The 5296-nt window shown below is 39.0% G+C and overlaps 1 non-coding gene and 1 pseudogene across 1 annotated transcript; one reads left to right on the top strand and one right to left on the bottom strand.

Moving 5' to 3' along the window:
- Nucleotides 1-773: 773 nt before the first annotated feature.
- On the bottom strand, nt 774-855 carry trnas-aga (transfer RNA serine (anticodon AGA)). The gene has a single exon. It is a non-coding gene; the product is annotated as a tRNA-Ser (tRNA).
- Nucleotides 856-2966: 2111 nt separating this feature from the next.
- On the top strand, nt 2967-3190 carry LOC131705473 (small nucleolar RNA U3; annotated as a pseudogene).
- Nucleotides 3191-5296: the final 2106 nt, after the last annotated feature.

Raw genomic sequence — 5296 nt, forward strand, 5'->3', positions numbered from 1 at the left:
AGCAGTATTCTTTTAATTCCTGTATTTTCCTTCCAACATCACACTGTCCTTATTTCCACCTACATTGCTCATACCTTTTCTCGCATGCATTGCTGCACATGTACTCCCCCTCATTACTTATTAACAAAGTACTCAATAGCAAACTTTAAATCCCTTCCATAGATTTGAACTGCAAACATGTTTCTTCTATAAATGTCACCTTACAATACTTTTCCAAAAGTAATTCCCTACATCTCCAAACAACAAACAAATCACTTTATTAATGCACGCGTTAATAACTAAGAACTGTGCATGAAAATAGGCATAGCAGTTAAAGTAGCACATTCATATGCATTGTACAATTGTTATTTTAGTGAGTTTAAGCTTCATCTCTGGAAGAAAAATGTATTTTATTGAGTTTACTAATTGAGATTGGACAGAGAAATACACACACCACCTCACCTCAAGTTGTCCAAAAAAGGACAGGTTGTAAGTGTCCACAATGGTAAGTGTCCATACCGGTTAGAAGTGTCCATACAGGTTAGAAGTGTACATACAGTACACTGTTCATTTATATCAAAAGCTTCAACACAATCCATAGTTTGTCATACATGTTGATAAATGCTTTTATACAGTATAAAAAGTATAATGCATCTAGTGCTCACTATATGACTGTTCCACAATAGCTGAGTGGAATGATTTCATGCATGCAAATATCAGTCATATTTCAGACTTCCTGAGCTTTAAACATGTATTAACAATGAACACATACAATCAATTGAAAACAAAGCTTACGTAGTCGAAAGGATTCTGACCTGCGCGGGGAAACCCCAATGGATTTCTAGTCCATCGCCTTAACCACTCGGCCACGACTACATGCTCGCACGGTTAGTTGTGAAAATATCCAAAAGAAGTAAACGGCTCCCGCAGTAATGCTGTAGATGGCAGTATAGGCTAAATAATGAACCCAAGTCAAATGCCTTTGTTGAAACTCTATCAGATTTGTACAAGTCAAGCACACGTGGGAAATATTAATACAATATCCTTTATGCCAACGTTCATAATAATGAATACATTCTTATTTCAAAATACGTAGCTATTTAACTGAGCTTTTCAAAACACCCATACACAAAAACTTTCTTTCTACTGAAAAACTAACTTGCTTCATGGCTGCTGCTACAGCACTCGGGCACGTTGTGCCTAGCGTGAGCGGACTAAGCAGATAACAAGATCTACAAAATATCACATGCCAATAAAACTTACCATAATTATGTTCATTTTATTATTATTTATTTAGCAGACGCCTTTATCCGTGGAGACTTACAGAGACTAGGGTGTGTGAACATTGCATCAGCTGTAGAGTCACTTACATTTACATCTCACCCGAAAAACTGAGCACAAGGAGGTTAAGTGACTTGCTCAGGGTCACACAATGAGTCAGTGGCTGAGGTGGGATTTGTACCGGGGGACCTCCTGGTTACAAGCCCTTTATCTTTAACCGCTGGACCACACAGCCTCCTATAACAAAATCACACCCCAGATGGGACTCGAGACCACAATCCATGGCTTAGAAAGCCAGTGCCTTATCCATTAGGCCACAAGGGCTGACACGAAAAGCACATTTGGTAGTAATAAAGAAAGTGGGAACAATAGTATCGTGGTTTAATACATCATATCCAAGCCATCGTTGGTGTTCAAACACAGCAGAGTGTTACATTGGGAAAGGGCCGTACTTGTCAGTACTTATTTGACATTCATGTGGGAAGATTTAAGATTGTGAAGAAGTTTAAATATGCTGCGTATTTGCGCATTGGGAACCTTACATAATTAGGTTTTTGATTAATGCCACTTTCTTACAGACAGTAATCAAGGTGACGATACAAGACCAGAGCCAATAAAGCAGTTATTTTCCTGTCCTTTCATTACCATATTCTAGTGTGCTTGTTCAGAATATGCGTGAATCGTGAAAACGTCTTGCCAATATGTGAACAAAGCCAGCATTCACTTTATTGATCACCATGTGGATTAACCGCTATTGGAACACAGATGATTGTGTTAAAGATGTTAATAGACTTTTAATGTACACGTTTTAGAGCTAAACGTTTGTTGAGACAGTTCAAGCGCTGTAGCAGTGTTTAACTATTTCCTGGATGTTTGCCTTTTGGTCTTACTCTGGAAAAAGTAATAATAATAATAAAAAGTAGGCAAAACCATTTTTTGAGAAATCGCATTTGGGAGAAAAACTAACAGTTTGGAAACACATTTTCAAAGGCATTGGATTCTATTGTGGTGTTTCCGAACTGTTGAACGTTTCTCATTACATGCAGGTTTACTGGCTTGACAAAAAGGCGATTGACGAAAATAATGCTGTCTCGATAGCAACATCGCGTCAAGCTGAAATAGCTCAGTTGAGAGAGCGTTAGACTGTAACGGTCCCTGCTTCGATACCGGGTTTTTGTAAACAGCACGACTAGGGTTATTTGTTCTTAATTCATTTTTTGAATTAAAAAAACAGCACACTTTTTCTTTAGTGTAATTGGAGGAAATAAAAACGTATTATAGTGCCATTTTCTAATGCGATAAAGAAATGCAAAAAGCATCATCTCTGCGTGGGCTTGAAACACCAAAATTTCGATTAACAGCCGAACGTGCTAACCGATTATGGTGTTTTATTAGATAACACCCTGGGAGCTCAACAGAACAGTGTGTATGCATATTGCTAAAATGGAAACCAAATATACACGATTCAAATGGGAATCGTATTCAGATTTTAAGCACAAATTTGATAGACTTCACAGTGCAAAGGAGGAAGGCAGACAATGCAAATGAGGCAACTGGCTCCTACTTTTTAAATCATACGAGAAACTTGAACCCAATTAAGCTTTTAACCGCCTGCAGTTTGGAATGAGTTTGAAATGTTGTTGTAACACCTCACTGGGCAACAGCAATTGCATTATATGAAAGCTCCTGTTAATTTGTCAGCGGCATAGCTACCGGTGCCACTCAGAGTTGGAGGGAGACGGTCGGCGATTTGCTAGCGAAATGCGTTTTTAAAGTGTTTGGACTCGCTATCCACGAGGAAGAGTGAGAGTGTTCGCTTTTGAGCGTGAAGGAGACAGTGAGTGTTGTTTTTGGCCAACTGCTCGCTGTTATTGATGACCCCTCCAGTGTTCCTTAGGGGGCTGGAGGAAGTGGACACGTTCTGAGTGGGTATCTTGCCTAAAGGTACGCAAGACGAACTACAGTTGCAAAGCACTGCTGCTTTTTCGACGATTGATTAAAAATATCAATCTGACTGAAAACACGGATCACATTAATTGTGATCGGTTTGATACCAATAGGCTTACATGGCAGGTATTGTGTATAGACAATGTCATTTACACAGAAATGAACACGGACAGTGTTTATTAAGGGCTGACTCATTGAAACGTTCGAGAGATCTAGGTGTACTGGACAAATATACTGGATTTTTTCCATGTCGTAATTGTGCCGCCTGTGATAATGCGTTTGAAACTAGAGATAATGTGAGATAATGTCTGTTACTGGCGGATTGTTTACAAATGTACTCAATTATGTTACAACTTTTTTGTCTACGAAACATACCTGTAACATTTATGTAATGCCTGTGTGGTTTTTTCATGAAGTTAATTTGCTAACAGACTGTTCTGATTTGTTTCTAACCGTGAAGCGATGGCTCTGTTTGCCGTATATTTTCTGTCTGTAAGAGGAGTGTCCTTGTGATCCCATATAGAATGCGACGAAACAGGTCGCCCTCCTTAATATAAACAGAAAAAGAATAAGTTCACGCACACACCAGGTGATTTATTGCAGCATCAGACTTCGGAGGATCGCAGTGTACTGTGATTAGCAAGCGAGATGCTGCAGAACATGATCGAGGGAGCAGAACTCAGTCGAACCTGAAACCACATCTAAGAAGAAAGCAAAACGGGGAAGGAAAGTCTATGTAATCCATTATGGCAGCACATTTTACGTCGTTTTGTTAGATAACATTCTAGAAGCCCAACAGAGCAGTGTGTGTAAATAGCTACAATGGAAACCAAATACTTATGATTTAATTTTGATACAGAACTGTGGTCATGTGTAATCTGTTTTCATTATGATAATAAAGCTACTGTTCAGTGGATTATATTTGGAATCTTTTTTTTTTCTCAAATAAGTCGACAAATTAATAGCTCAGTCGGTTCCACACGACAGCCGCCCTAGCTCAGTCGGTAGAGCATGAGATTCTTACTCTCAGGGTCATGGGTTCGAGCCCCACGTTGGGCATCCTTTTTAAATACAAATTGAAGATGTTTCTTTGAAGCAGTGGAGCAATGTCTGATTCTGTTCACATTGTATAGAGTACTGCAACAAAATTACTTATTGGTAATCATTGCATCATTTATAGCTATAACGATATTGAAATAAATAATCTTACTTTTTTGGGTTGGCTTCAATCCGTTTCTTTTTTTACAGTTGTCATTACATCTTTCATGGAGCAACAGTTCGTATGTGCGTAATAAACACAATCGGGCCTTGTTACAAGACAACCCTACTCTGTGCTGAAATAAATAATGCGGTTTTCTACTGTAACAGACGCAGCTTGTCAGGATTCTATTACGGTGTTTCCGAGCTGTTGAACGTTTCTTATAATGCACAGGTTTACTGGATTGACAAAAAGGCGATCGACAAAAACCACCAAACTTTCGGGTAATAGCCAAACGCGCTAACCGATTGCGCCACAGCGACCAAACTGTTAGCCCACCAAAGCATATGGGAGTGATTAGCAAGGCGAGATGCTGCAGAACGTGATCGAGGGAGCAGAACCTGAGATCACATCTAAGATGAAAGCAACACGGGGCAGTAAAGTCTATGTAAAATATTATGGCAGGACAACATACGTCGTTTTGTTAGATAACAACCTGAGAGCCCAACAGAGCAGTGTGTGTAAATAGCTACAATGGAAACCATATACTTACGATTCAAATGGGAATCTTCATCAGATTTTAAGAACATGTTTGATATACTTTACACTGCAAAGGAGGCAGGCAGGTGTAACACCTCCGCGGTCACGGAAGAGTAAAAACACACCACAAACCTGCCTTTAATTACAAATTATCACAAGATGCAGCAAGTGTTGAATGTAAAAGTATTAATGTAGCCTGACTACGCCAGTTCAGTGCAATAAGGCACCGAACAGATTACAGAAGATCCTTTAGGTTCTTTTTATTCAGATAACAGATCTAAGAATGTAGTAACAAGGTCACCAAGAAAATCACAGATACATTTTAACAAGCATTTGTTTATTGTAAACTTC

Source organism: Acipenser ruthenus, chromosome 35 (genome assembly GCF_902713425.1).
Source record: "Acipenser ruthenus chromosome 35, fAciRut3.2 maternal haplotype, whole genome shotgun sequence".
NCBI lineage: Eukaryota > Metazoa > Chordata > Actinopteri > Acipenseriformes > Acipenseridae > Acipenser > Acipenser ruthenus.